Genomic DNA, 22,040 nt, shown 5'->3' with positions numbered 1-22,040 from the left:
GAAGCCACATGTATAACAGGGAGAGTTTAACATAACTCAACTGTGATGGAAAAAAGGAACTAGAAAGTGTATGGCGTCGAGCACCGACGGGAATGCTCAAGGGAGGGCCGACTCCAAAGGAGTCCAGGGTTTGCACCCAGTGAAGGTGCTGCTGCAGCCGCTTGGAGAGACTGCTTTGCAGGTTTGCCAGCCCGGAGCTGGCCTGCAGTTGCTAGACACAGGCAAGGCCCAGGGTAGCCATAGCCAGTTAATGAGCACCCAGAGGAAGTGGGCATCCTGGCGGCAGCCCTCGGGGTATGTTGACGGCCAGGCACATGGGTGTGCCGAGAAAGTGGGTTCAGAGCAGGAGGCCTGGAGCCCACGGTGTGTCAGTTGGGAGGGCCATGACTTCAAAAGGACCACCAGAGACCAGTCTAGGGGGAAGCGAGCACCCGGAGGCCTGGAGCTCAGTGTCTTGTGTTGAGAGGATCTTGGGAAGGTGACACCAGCCATGTCAGAGCTGCAAGGTTGCTGAGGGACCTCTCAGTGTGGGCCTGTGGCTAGGGCACCACCCAGCACTTCTCCCCATGGCCTGGACCCACCATGGCTCGACAGAGCGTGGGACCGTTTGCCAAGGAAGCTCCGTGGTGAGCTCACCCGGGAGTCGCTTTGGGAACTCACTGCAGAGCATGTGTCAGTGGCTGGACTGAAGCTGGTGGGCATAGATAAATAACTGACACAGCGCCCCAAGCCGCTGTGGCCTCCTCTGGGCAGAGTGGCTTTCCACTATGTCGCAGCGTCTTCTTACTGTAGCTCACCGTGCTCTGTATTAGTCTCTGTTTTAAAAAACGGTGTATCCAACATGTAATGACAGCAGGCAGAGACCTGCAAAGATTTCGGCCTGGTCAGGCCGGCGTGGAACCTAGGAATGTGCATTTTAATGGCTGCCCTGGTGGTTCTGTGGGTGGTGGTGGTCCTTGAGAAGGCCCAGAAAGTCTGGCCCGGGGCTGCCTGAAGGCTCTGCGTCTTGCTCCTGTGCCTTCCCCAGCACAGTGCCTGATGGTAGGTTGGTGCCTCAGTGTGGGCTGAGTAAGAACCAAGCACTGGAGAGGTCAGCTTGGCGTGGTACCGGGTGAGCGCACCCAGTAATGTGCGGAGGTTCTGTTTCTAACACCTCCAAGCATCCTCCTTTATTCCATATGTAAAACCCTGCCTGACTTAAAACTTTCTGTAGCTAATGCTTTTTATTTTTCCTTTGGTTACACGGCTCGTGCCCTCATCAGAGAAAAACAGAAATAGGGAAGGCGATAAATCACCCCCTAGGGAGATGGCCATGTCACAGTCGCTTCTCCAGCCTTCTCTGGGGAGTTTGGGCACACACACACACACCTGTCATGATTTTTCAAGTTGCTGGTCTGGGACTCAAACCATGAAGTTGGCCATGTGGCATCCAGCCACCTTAACCTTTATGCCACCTGCTGGCTCAATGAATGTTTTTTTCGTTTTTTGTTTGTTTGTTTGTTTTTGTTTTTTAAAAACGTGTTTATTGAGCCTCCTCCATGGCATAGTGGTAACGCGCTGCTCAGATCCCATGGGGCAACTGTGGTCAAGTTCCCATCAGCCTGAGGCACGCCCGGCGGACCCGCAAGTGCTGAGGATCCGACAGGCTGGAGGACTGGATTGAGGCTTGTTGTGTGACCGTACCCTGTGGAGGGTGCCCCCTCCCTCCCTCTCTTTTACTGTCTCAGGCACATCTCGGGCACAGGTGCCTATATGCACTGTATCATGAATGAAGAGAAATTGTTTTTATTTCTTCCATAAATGAGAAAAGAGACAGTACCTTCAACTGGGACTTCACACAGCCATCTTCCCATCACCTCCCCCAGTCCTGAGCCTGGGCACGTGCGTGCGCGCGCACTCTCCTGTGCTGGAGGAGGCCTCGCAGCGCGTCCCCGCAGCATGTCGCATCGCCACCGCGCTGTCTCCCCTCATACCTCGGTTTTTGATGTAAAGTTGGTGTCTTGCTAAACATCAGTTTCCTTTACATTTGATAGGGAAAAAGAACAAGAAACACAAGAAGAGGAACGTTTGATGGAAGAAAAGAAAAAGAAAAAGCAGGAAGAAAAGAAAAAGAAGGAAGGTGCTCAGAAAAAGGTTTGGCTAGAGTTGCTCCTTCACAGTCTGTATAATCATCCTGTGTCTCATTTGCATTATCAGGGCCACAATGTTACAAAGTGTGGCTCTGTTACTTTTTTAAAAAATCAATCCGCTGAATCTGTAGTTAGTGAATAATAGATGTTTTGCTAGTGAAATAATTATAGGGCAACAGCTGCAAAATGTCTTTCTTAAAGAACTAGAAATAACGGAGCTGTGTTTTAGGAAGTTTGGCTTCAGTTGTTGGTAGGAAGACACAGCCTGCCTTTCCGCTAAAACCAGCAGTCCAGTCTAAGAGATGAGAGGAGGGCCATCAAACTGATCTCGTTAGAAATGCGAGCAGTAACTTTTGCAGCTTTGGCAACTGTTGTTCTATAAATCCTACTAGTAAGTATTAAAAATAAAAAAGCCCTACTGTAAACCTTATAGTTGTACTTGAATTTTATGGCATATATTCGTATACTAAGTTATGCCATTTCTCTTCGGTCTTGCCTAGTTTAATGTACCTTGTAGTTTAAGCTTACGTACCCTTTAGGCTGTATTAAAACAGTGCTCTGCGAGCTTAAGATGTGTTTGCCTTTACGTGAATATTGGCATGTAGTCAGGGGCATATGGACAGTTATATATTTTCCCCAATAATAAATTAACTGTGCAAAAAACCTCAGTTTTAAAATTTCTAGCATTAAAAGTCTGCTCATAAACTTTCATAGATGTGTACATTCTACATATTATTATACCTAAAAAATTTCTGATTTTTTTTTCAGGCTGCTGATCAAAAAACCAAAGGTAAGTTTATTTTTATTGGTGGGGGGTTATGTTTCATGGCAGTATCAAGCTATTTATGATGGGGCTGACTTTTGTTTTTTCTACTGATGGTTAAAAACAGAATCTAACCCTGCCTTTGAGACTACTCTTTATTACTCATTGTGAAATCTTCATTTATCACTCATTTTACATCTGCACCTTATTGGCATTGGGTTAATCTAAAAATGCCTATAGAATGTTGTATTAGCATAATTTTCTTCTGGTATGATCTCCACCAAACAGGATTGAACTGACAAAAATGAATCAATTTGAATAAGGACAACCAAAGGATAGTGAATTTTTTTAAAACCTAAAAATGTTCTCATCGACAACCTCTTTTTTTTACTTTAAAGAATTATTAATTTTAATTTTATTTATTCATTCATTTATTTTAATTTGACAAGCGAGAGAGGGAAAGTGAGAAAGTAAGCCACCAGTTTCGGGACTCGAACTGTGGTCAGCAATGTGGGCGTGTGCAGCACCTTGACCACCATGCCACCTGCTGGCCCCGACACCTATTCTTTATAGTAAAAAGAAGTGTATTCTTTGTATTCCAGCTTTGCTTATTGATATATAAAAGCTTTTTCTTTTACCCTGTGAGTTCAGAATTTGCTTACTGCTGTTTTAATGGGTATTTGCAGAGACACGTGCAGTTCTTACCGTAGCTCAGGCATCCGTCGTGAAGCTCTAGCAGGTGCTGAGTCGGAGCACGTGCTGGAGAGTTAGACTGAGGGAAGCGAGAGCCCCCCTGCACCTCATGGCCAGCTCAAACCTGATGTGCCTGGCTCTCTCCAGCGGTGAAGAGCACACACTCAGGAGCCACGCAGCCAGCTCCATTTCATACGGAGCAAGTCACTTCACTCCTTTAAGCTTCAGAGAGCTTGTATTTACAAATGAGAAAGATAATGAATGGTTCCTGCCTTATAAAACTTAGAAATCTAAACGAATACAGTTATTCGGCGATTAAAAATAAACTTGTGAAAACAAAGTAGAACATAAAAGACTATCTAAGATCGTACAGAAAACGGCTGGATGCCCAGCAGATGGCTGGTGCCTGGGGAAGGCTGCCGTAACTACTCGTTACTGTATGTTGTGTTTTCCATCCAGCCATCACACATACACAGCTGTGCGTGCAACACACACTGCCGAGATCTTTGAAGGTCCTACCTCAGAGGGTGATTGGTACATCAGTACTCATTTTTGTTTGGCATTTTATAGTTTTCAAAGTGAAGGTTATAAAGATTACGTTTTTCGAACTTCCTGAATTGAGCACAGCACAGGAATTAGTTCACAGATGAGGCTCCTGGTGTGACCCCAGTAGCTTGCTCTTGGTTGGCAATTTGTAGGAAAGAGGACTCAAGGGAGCCCAGGGTTCCCGACCTAGTGCCTTGGGCTTGGACGTCTCCGAAGTCTGGGGGCCAGCAGGTGGCATGGTGGCTAAGGTGGTGAACTTCCACATGGCAGGGCATGGTTCAAGTCCTAGACCCAGCAGCTTGAAAATCACTCCGGGTGCATGTGTGTGCATGCCCAAAATCCTGAGAGGAAAAGGGAGAAGAAGGGCGTATAGAAGGGCGTATGGTGTAGGAATCCTCCCCCGGGGGGGGGGTGATTTTTCACTTTCTCTGTCTCTCCCTCTCTGACGAGTGCATGCACTATGACAAAAACCTAAAAATAAAAAGAGAGAGATGACATCGGTCCCATGAAGTAAGCGTAGGAAGGCAGTGTGGTGGGAAGGACGTTTGCTCTGTTCTCAGAAGCACCGTGAATTTGCATGACACTTTATCTAAAGAGTTGTGTACAAGAAACAATAATTTCTCATCATCATTATTTAAAAATACAGAATTATAGGACCAGCCAGTGGCATGGTGGTTAAGATGGCTGGATCGCACCTGGCTGTGTGGTGAGTCCCAGACCCTGCGGCTTGAGAAAACATGACAGGCCACATGTGCACATATGCATACCCAAAAGCCCTGGAGGAGAAGGGATTGCAGTGTGGCCATCTGCCTGGAGGGTGATTTCTCATTTCCCCTCTCTCTCTCTCTCTCTGTCTCTGGTGAGCACATGTACCCTATAGCAAAAAATAATAACTAAAAACAAATAAAAATTAAAATCAGAACTGGGCCCAGCCTGGATGGCACCGTCCACAGTGCACTAGACTGCAGTGCTGGGGGCCGCGTGGCCATCCGTAGGCCCGGCGCCCAGGTGGCTTGAAACGTGGTGAGTACCGGTGAAGGCACTCAGACGGCTGAGCTGGAGGGCTGGGAAGGGTCGTGGTGTGATGGGACCTCATCAGGGTGCTTCTCCCCTTCTTCCCTCTCCCTCTCCCTCCCGCCTCTTCTCTCTCGTGTGCACACACGTATGCTCTCTATTGTAAACCTGGAAAATTATTATCTTCAGTCAGCCCTTTCCCTTTTTTTATTAACATTTTTAGAAGTTTCTTTTTAAGAGATGATAATCAATTTATTAAAATAGTTGACTTAGGCATCTGCAATGGTGACTTGAACCTCAACTCCCGGCTCAATACTGATGGAAGTAGTCTGTCCAACAGTCTCAGAAGGAGTGTGCAAATCAATGAGTCGCTTGTGGATTCTCATCTGGAAACCATCCCAAGCCCTAAAGCCTTCCCCACAAGGTGTTTTTCTTGTAGTGATTCTCAGACTCTGGGCAGGCTTCCGAACTGGGCCTTTCACCTTGAGATTCTTGTCCTCGGCACCTCCGAACCAGTCAGCACACACTTTCTCCAAGGACTTTATGCTGCGGCTGGTTAAAGTGATTCTAAATCGGTGAATGGCTACCTCTGGCTTCTTGGGTGTTTTTCCAGTATCTTTAAAAGCCATGGCTGCTGTGCGGTTTCCTGACTGGCTTGTTCCTTGGTGAGAGTGAACAGCCATGTCAGGAGCAGAGTGAGGTGACCGGAGCTCCGTGCCACCACCTGCATCCATTGCTTCTGCAAAAACAAAGAACATTTTGAAAAGTTCTCATTACTGAATCAGTACCAACTCTGTCCTGTTGTCATTGCCATTATAGCTGTTTGCTTCCTTAAGTGGTAACAAATGGCTCGGAACTGTGTGGTGGCTGTGAATGATGCGGTCCTGGCCTGACACAGCTGTGCTGATCCCTTACTCTCTGGTGAGTGTTTGCACTGGTGACTCCAGATTCTCCTGGGGTTTTCTTGGCTCCTCTCCTCCTCTGTGAAGTACCGCTCATTTGGGTGAGTTCATCCGTAACTACTAACTAGCCTAGGCAGGTCATCGTAATGACCATTAATGTCTCCTAACACAGGCATTTTGAACTATAACCGTAACAGTACTAGTAGGTAGCTCATTCACGAGTATCAGCAGGATCAAGGCTTCAATCCTCCTCACACGCTCCGTCATCAGTGGCTTACATTAACTGGTGTGGGACAGCGGTTCCGGCCTTCAAGACACGAGCCGGCGCAGCGGAGTGTGCGCGGCATCCCGTCGCAGTAGCCCACGTGCTCGTACGTGCAGTGGGTTACTTTCCTAGCACTAAGGCCCTTTGGCGGCTTCCCCAGTTCTAGCCTGTGTGTCCCCAAGGGTGTGTCCTCCTTACCTCCCCCTGTGAGGCAGGCCGTGGCCTGAGGTCAGCACTGGCCTAGACCCTTGGATTTGTCATATGCTGGTGATGTCTCTAATGTACAGACAGTAAGCCAAAGCCAGGAGAGGTTGCCAAACGTCCCCAAGACTGCACAGCTAACGGGAGGCTGGGCTGATGTGCCCAGCTTCCGAGAGGCACACAACAGACACGGTCACAACAGCTCTGTTTCTGGGACAGGTCCTTCCTAGGGCACTTGTGCCGAGTCGCGGCCAAATACAGCCTTAGATGTGAAGGTAGAAGTTTTGGAGAAAGCTGCAGTTTACAGCTCTAAAGGAAGCTGGCAGTTTGCTTTCTGAGAAATACAGCGTTTGCTGATTGGTTGATTTTCTGTGTGTTTTCTTAAAAAGACCTTCGTCGAGTTAACAGTTTACATACGGTAAGCTGCACACCTTAGTCAGTTTGATAGTTCCGGCACATGTACACCTCTGAGCCCGTCACCACAGTCAGATCATCCCGGAGTGGCCCCACGCTGCTTCCCAGTCCATCGCCTGCCCCTTTTAGAGTGCAGGTACATTTTGGTTTGCTTCCTGCCACTGTAAAGGTTCTCCTCTCTAGACGATTACACAAACGGAGCCCTGCCATACCTGCCTGGCTTCTTCATCGCATACTTCCAGGTCCTTCCGTCTTGTAGGCGTCAGCCGTTCACTTCCGTCTGTTGCTAAGCAGTGCATGGTGTGGCTTTGCCAGGTTCTTTATCCGTTACATGTTCCTGGACTTTGGGTTGCTTCTGGGTTTCGGCTGAAAGGAAGAACGCACCTGAACCTTCGTGTGCAAGTCTTCGTGTGGATATGTACTTGGCTTTCTCTTGGTCTGTGCTATACGACGGCGGCTTGTTTGATTTTTCAAGAAGCTGTAGAACTGTTTTCCAGAATTGTTACAGCATTCCACAGTTGCCCATCTGCCCCAGCTCCTGGCGGTCTCTGTGCCTGGGGTGTCCTGACGGCACGCGGTGGCATTTCGTTACGGTTTTGCTTGGATCTCCCTAATGACGATGGTGCTCTTCACTTTCTCGTGCCTTTTTGCCATCTGTAATCCTGTCTGTGAGGTGTCTAAATCGCGTGCCATTTTTATTCAGCTACCCGTTGTCTGGCGCTCAGTCGGCCTCCCTGTAGCTCAGTTGCCTGCACACCTCCATCCTTCCCTTTCTGAGGGTGCAGCTCCTTGTAAATACGAGTTTCAGAATGCACTCCCGCACGTGAAGTCCTTTTATTTAGCCTTTTCTCTGTGTATCTAAAAATCACATCAATGGCTGGGATAAATGTCGGTCACAGTTTATAACCCGGAGTCAGCTGGTTAGTTCACTGCGTTATTTAACAAGCAGCGAATAAATGAGTACCTACTAAACAGCAAGGATAAGTTCCCTGTCCTCAAAGATGTTTTAACGGCCGGCAGGTGGTGTGGTGGTTAAGGATGCTGGACTCTTATGTAATCAACCGTGGTTCGAATCCCGGACCTGGCAGCTTACTTTTTCACTTTTCCTCTCTCTTGCTCTGACCCTCTCTGGTCAAATTAAAATAATGAATAAGTTAATAAAGTTAAATAAAATAATTATTTTTTAGAAAAAGATGTTTTAGCAGGAAAGCTAGGTATATAAGGCAGTCAGTACCTAAGCAGATGGAAGCACGAAGATGTTCTGGGTACTGGGAATGATCCATTCCACACCTTTGACCTGAAAGGGTTTAAGTGGTCTTTTCCATCACACACTTAAATTGCTATTAGAAAGGATCATCTCTTTTTACGGGACCAGTAGTTGGCATAATGGCTATGTTGCTGGACTCCCCTGTAGTTGACCGTGGTTCAAGTCCCAGACCCAGTGGCTTAAACTCACACTGGGCGTGTGTGCATGTGTGCCCAGGATCCCAAGAGGAGAATGGAGGAGAGGGGATTGTGGTGTGGCCATCCGCCCAGGGGGGTGATTTCTCGCTTTCTGTCTCTGTCTCTGTCTATCTTTCTGGCGAGTGCATGTGCCCTATAGCAAAAATCTTCAAGGAAAAAAAAGAATTAAAGAAAAAAAGGATCATCGGTTTTTTAAAACAAAGCTGCACACCTTAGTCAGTTTGATAGTTCCGGCACATGTACACCTCTGAGCCCGTCACCACAGTCAGATCATCCCGGAGTGGCCCCACGCTGCTTCCCAGTCCATCGCCTGCCCCTTTTAGAGTGCAGGTACATTTTGGTTTGCTTCCTGCCACTGTAAAGGTTCTCCTCTCTAGACGATTACACAAACGGAGCCCTGCCATACCTGCCTGGCTTCTTCATCGCATACTTCCAGGTCCTTCCGTCTTGTAGGCGTCAGCCGTTCACTTCCGTCTGTTGCTAAGCAGTGCATGGTGTGGCTTTGCCAGGTTCTTTATCCGTTACATGTTCCTGGACTTTGGGTTGCTTCTGGGTTTCGGCTGAAAGGAAGAACGCACCTGAACCTTCGTGTGCAAGTCTTCGTGTGGATATGTACTTGGCTTTCTCTTGGTCTGTGCTATACGACGGCGGCTTGTTTGATTTTTCAAGAAGCTGTAGAACTGTTTTCCAGAATTGTTACAGCATTCCACAGTTGCCCATCTGCCCCAGCTCCTGGCGGTCTCTGTGCCTGGGGTGTCCTGACGGCACGCGGTGGCATTTCGTTACGGTTTTGCTTGGATCTCCCTAATGACGATGGTGCTCTTCACTTTCTCGTGCCTTTTTGCCATCTGTAATCCTGTCTGTGAGGTGTCTAAATCGCGTGCCATTTTTATTCAGCTACCCGTTGTCTGGCGCTCAGTCGGCCTCCCTGTAGCTCAGTTGCCTGCACACCTCCATCCTTCCCTTTCTGAGGGTGCAGCTCCTTGTAAATACGAGTTTCAGAATGCACTCCCGCACGTGAAGTCCTTTTATTTAGCCTTTTCTCTGTGTATCTAAAAATCACATCAATGGCTGGGATAAATGTCGGTCACAGTTTATAACCCGGAGTCAGCTGGTTAGTTCACTGCGTTATTTAACAAGCAGCGAATAAATGAGTACCTACTAAACAGCAAGGATAAGTTCCCTGTCCTCAAAGATGTTTTAACGGCCGGCAGGTGGGGGGGGGGTTAAGGATGCTGGCGCCTCAGGTGGTGTGGTGGTTAAGGATGCTGGACTCTTATGTAATCAACCGTGGTTCGAATCCCGGACCTGGCAGCTTACTTTTTCACTTTTCCTCTCTCTTGCTCTGACCCTCTCTGGTCAAATTAAAATAATGAATAAGTTAATAAAGTTAAATAAAATAATTATTTTTTAGAAAAAGATGTTTTAGCAGGAAAGCTAGGTATATAAGGCAGTCAGTACCTAAGCAGATGGAAGCACGAAGATGTTCTGGGTACTGGGAATGATCCATTCCACACCTTTGACCTGAAAGGGTTTAAGTGGTCTTTTCCATCACACACTTAAATTGCTATTAGAAAGGATCATCTCTTTTTACGGGACCAGTAGTTGGCATAATGGCTATGTTGCTGGACTCCCCTGTAGTTGACCGTGGTTCAAGTCCCAGACCCAGTGGCTTAAACTCACACTGGGCGTGTGTGCATGTGTGCCCAGGATCCCAAGAGGAGAATGGAGGAGAGGGGATTGTGGTGTGGCCATCCGCCCAGGGGGGTGATTTCTCGCTTTCTGTCTCTGTCTCTGTCTATCTTTCTGGCGAGTGCATGTGCCCTATAGCAAAAATCTTCAAGGAAAAAAAAGAATTAAAGAAAAAAAGGATCATCGGTTTTTTAAAACAAGTGAGAAAACTGGAGAGACAGTACTGATAGAACGAGGAGAATAAATGTATGTTAGGTGGCCGCTCTGCTAGCCGTACCCAATGTTTGCTCTGAAAACAAGGACAGAGAAGATGCTTCGTCCTGGTCACCCCAGACTTGTTTGTTAGGCCACTAAAACTGAGCACTCTTAACAGCCTATCCCACCAGAAGGAGGAGTTGAAACTAGAGAGGTGTAAGGTGGGAGGCCAGCTCAGAGAATCCTTATACACTCTTCTAAGGGCCTTAGAATGATCTTGGGGTGGCAGGTGGCGTGGTGGTTAAGGGCGCTGGATTCCCACCTGGCGACCATGATTCAAGCCCCAGATCTGGCGGCTTGCTTTTTCATTTTCCCTTTCTTTATCTCTCTGTCTCTCTCTGGTCACATTTAAAAATAATAATAATAATTACGATGGAATTAAATAAATAAATAAATCTTTTTTTTAAAAAAAAGATTTGATCTTCTTGGCCAAAGGGAGCCATTGGAGAGTGTGAAGTGGGAGAGGAGCACTGTGAGATTAATATTTTAGAAAAATCAGTGATGGAAGACGCGCTAGTTGGGTTGCGGTGGGTTGGGGGAGTGCGGATAGACCAACGTGCAGTTGAGGCTCCAGAGGGCTGTGAGTGGCGAGGGTGGAGAGGGAAGGCAGAGTGGTGCTGGATCTCAGAAACGGGCCGAGCTGTCTTCTGATCCAGCAGGTCTTTATCGAAGACCTGGCATTGCCTGAGCCAGCTGGGAGTGAGAGGAAGCAGCCCTGAATGGTACTTGGTTGAGAGCTGGAGGATGAACAGGACTTAGCTAGGCCAGGAGAGTAGAGGGTCTTTAGGACCCCCACATACAGAGGATGCAGCATTGCCCCCTGGCTGACAGAGCAGGTCAGGGGCTGGGGGGGTCTGAGGTGACACCAGTGGCAGAAGGGACTCACTCACCATGCAGGTATGGTAGAGGTGCAGTGTTCTTTATGACAACAAAAAGGCTTTACAAAAATTATTTATTTAATTCCATTTGTTGTTATTTTGTAATTTGACCAGAGAGAGAAAAGGAAAGCGAGAAAGCAAGCCTCCAGGTCTGGGACTCGAACTGTGAGTGGCCATCTGGGAGTCCAGCACCTTAACCACCATGCCACCTGCCGACCCCAACAAGGAGACTTTTCAAGATCAGTTGGAGATAGTTTTTCTCCTCCCTCACCAGCCTTGTCCTGGTTACCCCGAACCTATCTGTTAGGCCATTAAAACTGAGCTCTTCTGCCCTCTTCTGACAGGTTGTAGGATTCTGCATGTTTTAGGGAAACACGGTCCAGGATTATTGCTACTTCACAATGTATTAATCTATTAGTATACCCTTCCTGCAGAAGGCAGTGTACATGTCCAGAGAGAACACAGAATTCCACTTAAGCTTCTGTGTTTCATGAGATGTGGGACTTGCTGTTCTGAGCTTGCTTAGTTCAGGATGCCTTAGCATAGAGAGAGACGTGGTTCGGAGGCCCTGGGGGTGCAGAGCAGCCGTGCACAGTGGGCTCTACCCTCCACTCAGTCTTCATCGGGAGCACTTTAATGACGATGGTGGGGAAGCTAGTGAGTATCGGTGCTGCCCTGGCTACTCGCTCCGCCTAGGCCTAACCATGCTCCTGTCAATGTTTTCTGTCTTAATCGTCCCAATCAGCCTGCTGTTTGAGAAAGCACTTGGAAATACTTGCCGGTAGGATACATAGTACATTTTCCTAGAGTAAAAGAATCCAAGGAGCAAAACAAAGTTGCCTTTCAATGCAGTGCTGCTTTTGTAGTACTCCTTATTGAAAGAATTTCACTTTTAACATTTATGTTATCTAATCTGATATATTGAGAGTAGCACTTAATTTAATTTAGTATTTCTTAGAAAGATAACAGTGATACATTAGAATAGAAAATACCTCTGAACAGCATTTCTCATTAGCAACAGATACAAAGTTAATGTGGTTTGTAGTTAATGAGTTTGTGCTCTTTTTGAGTTGAACTCCGACGTTGCCCGACGTTGCTATGGTGATAGATCAGCCAGAAGCCGTCAAGTGAACAAACGGGAAGGCGCAGCGTTGTGCACCCCACTGCCAACAATGCAGATGGCCCCCTACTCAGTCTTCCCCTGGCCTCACGTCATCCTCAGGCATAGCGCCGTGGAAATTCAATAATGAAAATATTCCTTGGGGGACCACAGATGGTGTAATGGCTATGTCGCTGGGCTCCCATGTAGTCAACCACAGTTCAAAGTCCTGGACCGGGAAGCTTAAACACACCAGGCACGTGTGCATGCATGCCCAAGATCCCGAGAGGAGAATGGAGGAGAAGTGATTGCGGCGTGGCCATCCCCCCTGGAGGGTGATTTCTCGCTTTCTGTCTCTTTGTCTCTCTCTGTCTTTCTGTTGAGCGTACCCGCCCTATAGCAAAAACCTCTCAAAAAAAAGAAAGAAAATATTCATTGGACTCACTGATAATTTTAGCATGAGAGGATAGCTCTTTTACATAGTCACATAGTCACATTTATAAACAGTAACAGTAGTTATATATATTTATATATATACACACACATACATATAATATGACTACATTTAAGTTTAAAATGTTAATAAACTGAATCTTTGAGTATATATTTTGAAATTACTAGAATTAATGAATGATTTTTAAATATTTTTCCTTTTTTATCACTGTGTGGTGTCCATACATATGTTAAGTTCTATACTTTATCATGGAGAGACTGTTTTTTTATGTTCTGAGGGGTCTTCAGTCCCAGCAATTTATGGCCTTAATAGTGTCTTGTGGGTGGACTTGGCGGATGAGGGGAGATGACATCATGCTGGGACAAGCTGTAAGGTGGAACCGAATTTCAGAGCAGGCACATTGAAATGTGTGGTTGGAGTGTCCCTCTAGGTTGGCATTTACCAGTAAAAAGGGCTCTTAAAAATACACCCATTGATAGAGACAGCAGCAGGGCAGGTGAGAGCCAGGTGGGCACTGGGCAACTACCTGGTGGAGGAGAGATGACTAAGCACGGGCAGAGATGCTGAGAAGCCGAGAGGCAGAATGTCACCGTACACATTCTTTGTGCAAACTTGCTGGGAGGAGCACAAGGAGCACCCAGATGCTTCCGTCAGCTCAGAGTTTCCGAAGAAGTGCTCAGAGAGGTGGGAGGAGATGAAAGGCCTTGTCTGTGAAAGAGAACGGTGGGTTCGGAGATAGGGCAAAGGCGGACGAGGCCCACAATGAAAGAGATGAAAGCCCGTGTCCCTCCTAAAGGGGACACAAAAAAGGAAGTTCAAGATCTCAGTGCACCCAAGAGGCCACCTTTGGCCTTTTTCTTACTCTGTTTTGAATATTGCCCCAAAATCAAAGAACATCCTTGTGATGCTGCGAAGACACTAGGAGCTGCGCAACAGTACTGCTGCAGGTGGTGAGCAGCCTGTGGGGGGCCGCTACGCTGGAGGAGAGGCACCGGGAGGATATCGCTGCGCACCGGGCTGAAGGGGAGCCGGATGCAGCAGAAAAGGGAGTTGTCAAGGCCGAGAAGAGCAAGGAGGAGGAGCAGGAAGATGAAGACGACGAGGAAGAGAGGAAGATAAAGAGGACGAAGATGAAGAAGATGATGTCTATAAAGCACTTGACTGCCCCTACACAACTCTTCGTTTTAAAGAAAAAAATTCAAATGTTAAAGCCAAAATAGGGCTTGCAGGTGGCATAGCGGTTAAGGGTGCTAGACTCCCACATGGCCTACCGCAGTTCGAGCCCCAGACCTGGTGGTTTGCTTTCTCACTTTCTCTTTCTCCCTCTCGCTCTCTCGCTCTGTCCCTTTCTGGTCAAATTAAAATAAATAAATAAAGTTAAATAAAATAACTCTTTAAAAACAAACAAGCAAACAACAATGCACCTCCCTAGAGGTCGTCAGGTGGCATATCAGTTAATGCACTGGACTCCATATGGCCAACAGTGGTTCGAGTCCCAGACCTTGTGGCCTGAGAATCATACCGTGCGGAGAGACCAGCAGATGGCGTAACGGCTATGTCACTGGACTCCCATGTAGTCGACTACGATTCCAGTCCCAGACCTCGTGGCTTGAAAACCATGCCGCGTGCATGTGCATGTTGCCCAGGATCTAGGAGAAGGCATTGTGGCGGCATGGCCATCCTCTCTGGGGGGTGACTTCTCACTTTCCCTCTCTCTATCTCTGTTGTCTCTGATGAGCGCATGTGCCCTGTGGCAGAAGCCTGAATAAGAAAAAGAAAAAAAACCCGCCTGTCTAACCCATTGTGCACCTCCTTGTCAGCCTGCTTTAGTAAAGCCGTGTCCCACAAGACTGGCTGATGGCATGTGCATACCCCGTTAACAGCAAGTGCCTTTGTGAGGAAGCTGTTGTGATAGTTTGTACCATGCACTGTAACGTGGTCTAGGTGGGTGAAAGGTTTAAACTGTTTTAAAACATGATATTTTCAAAACGAGTTTTAAAGACAAGACTGTCTTGGGCTGGCCCTGTGGCCTAGTGGTTAAGGGAGCCAGGTCTTAAAGCCAAACATGGGGTTCAAATCCCAGCCCCGGCAACTTGAAAACACGCCAGGCAACGTCTCAGGGGAATTTACTGATCTGGTCCCTGAGAAACATTGCGATGAAGTGGAGCTTTAAGTCTTGGCCGGAGGGGCACTTGGCCACCATCACCTTGACTTTCATCGGCAAGAATGGAGAGAGAGCTGTGCATGGAAGGCTGAGGCATCCCTGCTCCCGAGGCAGAGCGGACTTTTGGCAGCGGTACTACTTCGAGGGCATCACACAGACCTTTAGCTATGGCGCACACTTGTTCTAGGGCCAGCAGCAGGAGCTCCAGCCTGCCCAATGCTTCGGTCCAGCCCTCTGCTGACTGGGGCTTGTGACTCATAGGATTGCACCATCCCAGCCACTAACTTGGGGCCGGGCCCCCTCCCCTCCACTTATACCTTGGGTTTGTGCATGTTTTTTGCTGGGTGGGATCAGAGGGCAATTTCTCTTTTATGTGTACATACGCTAAATAAACGTAATTTTAAAAAAAACATTCCAGGCACAGTTGTATGTGTGCGTGCCTACAACCCTGACAGCACAGAGAAGCGGAGGATTGCAGGGAGGTCCCACCCCACCGAGGCGCGCCCTCTCCCTCTGTCTCCTGTGAACGCATGCACACTGAGCCTCCCCCGCTCTACGTCCCAGTGTGCTGGCCGTGCTGCAGAGCTACACGGGCAGGCAGGGGTTGTCGCCGAGTTGTTTCCCTTCCCTGCGGGTTGTGCCCGCAGGACCGTGTGGCTCCAGAGCCTGCCCGGGTCCTCAGCTTTATTTGCTCTTTGGTTTGAGACAACCAGTGACAGTCGAAGCAGCTCAAGTCTGGGTTTGCAGTCATGGAAGCCTAGCCTTAGAGTTTCTCTATGAACCTGAAGGCTCCAACCTTCTCCATGTGCTGCAGCCAGGGAATGCATGGAGTTCCCACCAAGTGCTGTCCCAGTTACTGGCCACGTGAGAGGTCCAAGATCTTGACACTGCCCTGCCTGTCTCTTTAACACCTTCTAGCAAATCGTCTATTTTATGCATTATACTTGTTTCCGTCCCTCGGTAAGGTGTGAGCTCCACGGGGCGGAAATCTCTGATACAGCCCCAGCTCAGAACATTGTCTGGGCTGGAGAAATTCTTGGAATAAGCACCTTCCATCTGGGCAAACTGGAGCTCAAAGTCGTAGATTGGGAGGAACGGGCGGTAGAATGTAGGACAAATTGGAAGCAGTGACGGTGGGGTTTGGTGGTCCACACATTAGTGGCAGGCACTCCTAGCAGCCGTGTGGCTCCTCGTAGCGGAAGGAGGTGGTGGGGCTCGTCCCGTCCAGAGCCTGCATGGCAGTGTCGGCAGTCCGGAAACGAAGGCCAGCATGACTGAAGTGCAGCTAGCACAGCGCAGGGAGAAAGGCCGGGGGCGCCCTGTGGGAGTTACTGACTGGGGCGCAGGCAAGTGTGGACTGGCCAGGGACGCAGAGAACAGGCTGCAAGGGTAGCCTCAGAGTAAGGGGCTGGCTCTCTTAGAGGTGACAAGGTTCCCTATAGGCACTTGAAGAGGAGCTTCTGTGTCACGAGCTCCTCCAAAGCCCTCCGGGGCCACCAGAACTTGCGGCCCACATTGTAGCTTTTGGTTTTAGGGAAAAGGGTAGGAATGTATAAACTATTTGGCCTTGATAATGCTACCTGGAAAAGTTAGCTGAGCTAATAAGAAGGAAGTTTATAGGAATAAACACCTTCATCTAAGAAGTGGAGAGGTTTCCGATAACCTAATAGTGCACCTCCAGGAGCTAGCAGAGGAAGCGCACCCGAACTTGGAATGAAAGGCAGAGTGAAGGATGGCAGCAGAAGGGAATGAACGCATATGGAAGACCTGTGAGCACTTGTTGGTTTATTTTCTCCTTTTAAAATTTCGCCCAGTGGCGTGTGCGTGTGGGAGGTGGGAGAGAATCGAAAGCATCCCCGTGGGGCATGGTCACGCTGCCGCAGTCTTCCCCCCGTTTCTCTCTCTGGGCATGTTTTTCAAGCCGCCGGGTCGGCTGCGTGGGATCCAGCTGCCGTAACCACTAGGCCAAGGGCTGGCCCCAAAAGATCTATTGAAACAAAAAGTTGATTTTTTTTTTACTTATGAAAGACCAGGACTAGAAACTGAAAGATTGGAAGGTATCAGAGCAGGGAGGGCAGCTGCAGATACTAGAGATGGAACAGGGTGGGTGATGGGGTGGGGTTGGGGGGGACAACTGATACAGAATGCTACAGAAATGAGAAAAAAAAATAGATTAAGAAATAGGTAAGTTTTTGTGGAACAGATTTTAGTTCCTCTGACCACACAGATGAAAAAAAGTATGTTAATATGCATGTAGCTGTTTTTATCTCTATCTCATAACATTTTGTAAACCTCAAATATACTCAATAAAAGATATTTTTAAAAAGTAAAACAAAAAAAGTTTAGCTTAAAGCAGAAAAATAATTTCTTAGAGAATTGTTTTAAAAGACTATTCCTTTCTTACGTTGGGGGGACACGGCTTTCAAAAGGTTATGAAAAAATGTATATTATGAAAAAACTGCATGGATTTTGAAATTTTTTGGTGCCAAAATAAACTCGGACCAGTATGAAAAGGTAACATCTGCTATTTCACCAGCAGGTGTCACCCTAATTTTAAAAATGCTTATTAGGCAAAAATGGGTAACCAAAATTTTCACCTTGCCCAAAGTTTTATTAGTTAACTACAAAGCTGTCAACTGGTTGCTGCTTTACCTTCTTCTAAATATAACAATGGTTTGACCCATAAGCAAAATCAAGCCACAGTCTCTGCTGCCTTGCTGTGCTCTTAGGCTGCACAGAAACGCTGATGTGCCAGCTGGATCCCTCTGCAAAGCTTTGCTGCTGAGGTGCGCCTAGATCCGGGCCTCGGTGAAGAAGAGGGTTGTGAAGATGGCTTTGCTACCCCGTTCCTCTGGGTAGTGATAGGTTCAGAAATGGGGATCTGACACGAGTATGTGGCTCGTCCAACCTTGCCCGTTTTTGAAGCGCAGATTAAAAGCACTGATAATTGTCCCTTGCCCATCGGAAGGGGGGATGAGAAGGGTCGGCATGGGTGCAGGGCACAGGGACACTTGGATGCTGTTGCTGGGGATGCCCCGCCACTATGGAACTAACAACGGGACAACCATACGGTCCCAGTCTCACTTCTGGGCATTTACCCCCAGGTTTGAAACGACTTTTTCAGAGAGGGCCGCACCCCCGCGTGCATCCTAGCACTCAGCACAGTGGGCAGGTCTGGGAGAGGGGCTGCAGTGCTACGCCAGGGAACAGCGCCCAGCCTGTGGGAAGGACGTTCTGTCGTGTGCAGTAACACGAGGGATCGGAGAGCCTGCCAAATGGAAGTCCTGGCACAGAACGGCCTTCCCACAGGCTCAGAAGCTGAGTAGAGAGGCAGTCACGGGCACGGATGGGTGCAGGGAGTGGGGACAGGGTGGCCAAAGGGTCCGAAACCCCAGATGGCAAGAATAAGTTTGTGTTAGGGAGAATATTCCAACATCCAACATACAGAAAGTATTACCCATTTGGAATTACAGAATTTCCATCGTCTTTGAATTGGGAGGCTCGGATTGAAGGATGTGACTGAGAACAGTCATTTTGTGTTTGTGCATTCATTTCGGGAGCATGAATTCCTCTTCCTCTGGAGGTCTAGGAGAAAAGCCGCCCTGCCTTTGTCCTGGATCTCTTTAGAAAGATCACAGCAGCGCAGTGGCACAGTGCCACTGCCTGGTGTCAGAGATCTGCGTTCTAGTTCAGAAGCCAGCTGTGTCCTCGTGGCCAGATCTGGCAGCTGGCCGGGTCTGTGTGGGCGAGGTGGGTCTGATGGTTGCTAAGGCTCTGCAGCACAGCTTCTTCGCTTCCCGGTCGTGCCTAAGTGTTTCCTTCACGTTGTGTGTTCCGTCTTTTTAAATGCAAGAAGACAGGGCCAGCAGGTGGCGTAATGGTTATGGTGCTGGAGCCCCAATGACTGACTGTATTTTTTTTTTTTTTTTGGAGAGGTTTTCTGCATAGGGCACATGCGCTCGCCAGACAGACAAAGAGAGACAGAGAGACAGAAAGCAAGAAATCACCCCCCGGGGGGATAGTCACGCCGCAATCCCTTCTCCTCCATCTCCTCTCGGGGTCTTGGGCACGCACGCACACGCGCCTGGTGTGAATTTTAAGCCACTGGGTCCAGGATGTGAACCGCAGTCGGCTACGTGGGAGTCCAGCGACATAGCCGTTACGCTAACTGCTGGTTCCCATGACTGACTGTATTTTGAGTCTCGGACCCAGTGGCTTGATAAATCAGGCCAGGCATGTGTGTGTGCATGCCCAAAATCCCAGGAGGAGAGTGGAGAAGAGGCCGTCCCCCTGGGGAGTGATGGCTCACTTTCCCTCTCACCGTCTCTCTTGTTTCTCCCCTGTAAGGACCTGAGCCCAATGGCAAACACCTAAAAGAGGCAAGATGACTCTGATGGTCGCTGTCCTATTTACAGAATGACAGACTAGTTAATCATTAGGACCAATGTTGGTTCTGTATTTGCAAGACCATGGGTTTTCCACCACAAAGATAAGTGGGATTTCTGTGTTGCTCATCCTTCTCCTCCTGTATTCCTTCCTCCCTCCCCCTCCTGCCCCTTTTTATTCTGCTGCTTTTGAATTTCACAGTAGGAGAGCAGTCATAGTCTTGGGTTTTTAAAAAATAATTATTTAATTTTATTTATTACTTTTAAAAAATTCGACCAGAGAGAGACAGAGAGGGAAAGTGACAAAGCAAGCCGCCCAGTCCAATACTTGAACCATGGTCGACCATGTGGGACTCTCGCACCTTAACCACCATGCCACCTGCTGGCCCCAGACTCTTGGGGCATTTCTAAAAAGCATTTGTTGAGTCTAGAATAAAACCTTTGAGGCAGATGCATTCAGATATGTAAAACAAGTTGATCCTGTGCTAATTGTACATTTTAAAATATGTGGATTTGTTTACCAGACAGATGTGCACGTACTACACACTATTTCACTTGCACACTTTTAACGGGAAGTTTGCTGTTGGGACAGAGACAGCAAGTTTGCATGTCTGTTGAGTTGTTTGTTTTAATGGACTATTTTCATGGCATTTTTAGGGCTACAGAAATATTGGGGAACCAGCAGATAGCATAATGGCTATGTCGCTGGACTCCCATGTAGTTGACCACGGTTCACATCCCGGACCTGGTGGCTTAAAACTCACGCCGGGCGCATGTGCGTGTGTGCTCAAGATCCTGAGAGGAGAATGGAGGAGAAGGGATTGCGGCGTGACCATCCCCCCTGGGGAGTGATTTCTCACTTTCTGTCTCTCTGTCTGTCTCTGTCTGTCTGGCAAGCGCACACACCCTATAGCGAAAACCTCAAAAAAAAAAAAAAAAGAAAGAAATATTGAACAGAGTACATATATTCCCATATATTTCTTTTCCCACGCCTAGTTTCCCATTAACATCTACATTAGAGAAGTTCATTCGTTACGACCAGTGAACCAGTATTGGTATACTGTTATTAACCGAAGCCCGTATTTCACATCGGAGTCTATCCCGTGGTGCGGTTCTGTGGGTTTTGACTCCGCAGCCTTGCTGTGTCTGGTCCTCCTGCCTCAGCCTCCCACCTAGGCATGCACCACCATACCTGGCTCTTCTAGACAGTGTCTCACTGTGTTGCCCCAGAGTGTCCTCGTACTCCCAGTCCCCATGCTTCTACCTCCTGGGTCACTGGGGATATAGTCAAACGCCTAACACCTGGCCTTCCCAGCTGGTGGGGCACGGTATCTTAGCAACTTGCACCAGAGGGAGGGAGAGGAAAAAGCCACTCCCTAGTGGAGCATGGTCATGCCGCAATCCTGTCTCCTCTGTTTCTCCACCGATTTGGAATTAGGGCCATGCATGCAAACAACCCGTGTGATTTTCAAGCCACCAGGGCCGGCTCTTGAAACCATGCAGTTGGCCATGTGAGATCCAGCACCACGCCACCTGCTGGCCTGAGGGCTGCTGTTCTGCTCTTTCTTGACAGGCGAGGAAACCGAGGCCCACAGGTAACTGGCTCAGGCTCTCAAGACCATTTGTAGGAACTGGGTCTCACATCTGGAGCTCCAGCCTTTTATTGAGTTCCGTTTCAGAAGTACTACATACTCCTCCTTTGGTTTTCCAGGGTTTTTTTCTTGTCCTTGGTTTAGGTTTTCTCTTTTTTTTCTTTTTTTTGAGAATTATTTTTATTTAACTTTATTTATTTTGATTTGATGAGAGAGAGAAAGAGAGGGAGAGAGAGATAAAGTGAGAAGGCAAGCTGGTAGGTCCAGGAATTGAACCGTGGTTGGCTATGTGGGAGTCCAATGCCCCCACACCACCTGCCGGCCCCTTAGGTTGGGTCTTTAAGGAGGCATTTACTAAAGTTTTGGGTTCTTCTATCCATTTGTTCCTTTCAGTGCCAGAACCTACTAAGACCTGTTCAAGCCAGCCCCAGCCTGCCGGTACCAGTACCAGTACTTCCACCAGCACTGTCTCTAACAGCAGCAATGGCAAACGTGCATCTGCCAGTGGCCAGCAGCCAGCTGCCTCCCGTTACCTGCCCCGCGAGGTGCCTCCACGCTTCCGCCAGCAAGAACAGAAGCAGCTGTTAAAGAGAGGTCAGCCACTGCCTCCAGGGACGCTGACCAGTGTGAGCCCAACTCAGGGGGCTGGGCCTGCAGGGCTGAGCCCTCCTCCCCTCCCTGGAGCCGGAACGCAGCATTATCCCAGTAAGCTCCAACCAGGTAAAAACCACGGGAACAAGACTTTCTTCTTACCTGAGAACTAGTGTGCTATTTTTTTGCTGCTAAGTAATAGACATACTTTGGTCCATATTTTTCCAGCTGGATCTTAAAGTTTGTCTTTTCCTGTGTATTTACATTATTTGTTAAGTATTTGCAGATGGCATTAGCTCATTCAGCTCAGAATGTTTCCCAAGAAACTAAAGGTCTATGCATTGGTCCATGTGAACCTGACAGGCAGATTCCTTAGAACCCTGCACTGGACGCTGGAGTAAAACCCTTTTCTCTGCTGACTAGGCTGTCTCCCGACACAGTCTTTGCAGTAGAGCCTTCTAGGGGCGTTTCTGCCTGCAACTGACTGAGCCAAACCAGCCTGAGCCCCTCACACTGAACCCCTGTGGAGTCCCCCCACC

The 22,040-nt window shown here is 48.2% G+C and overlaps 1 protein-coding gene and 1 long non-coding RNA gene across 3 annotated transcripts in view; one reads left to right on the top strand and one right to left on the bottom strand.

The window, feature by feature from the left end:
* Positions 1-2,101: 2,101 nt before the first annotated feature.
* Positions 2,102-22,040, top strand: part of TNRC6C (trinucleotide repeat containing adaptor 6C) — a 158,474-nt gene continuing 138,535 nt past the window's right edge. For both annotated transcript variants that reach the window (XM_006145716.3, XM_006145713.3), the window contains exons 1-3: positions 2,102-2,133; positions 2,898-2,919; positions 21,304-21,630. The gene's annotated coding sequence lies outside the window, so the exon portion shown is untranslated. The remainder of the gene's footprint in view (positions 2,134-2,897; positions 2,920-21,303; positions 21,631-22,040) is intronic.
* LOC114007338 (uncharacterized) lies at positions 5,376-7,189 on the bottom strand. Its single transcript, XR_003548964.1, has 2 exons — positions 7,140-7,189; positions 5,376-5,884 (listed from the first exon to the last, which is right to left on the bottom strand). It is a non-coding gene; the product is annotated as an uncharacterized LOC114007338 (long non-coding RNA).

The sequence above is a fragment of the Tupaia chinensis genome, unplaced genomic scaffold (assembly GCF_000334495.1).
Source record: "Tupaia chinensis unplaced genomic scaffold, TupChi_1.0 Scaffold000159_1, whole genome shotgun sequence".
Classification (NCBI taxonomy): domain Eukaryota; kingdom Metazoa; phylum Chordata; class Mammalia; order Scandentia; family Tupaiidae; genus Tupaia; species Tupaia belangeri.
Note: the sequence above shows the minus strand (reverse complement) of the source record. Positions and strands in the feature narration are given on the sequence as shown.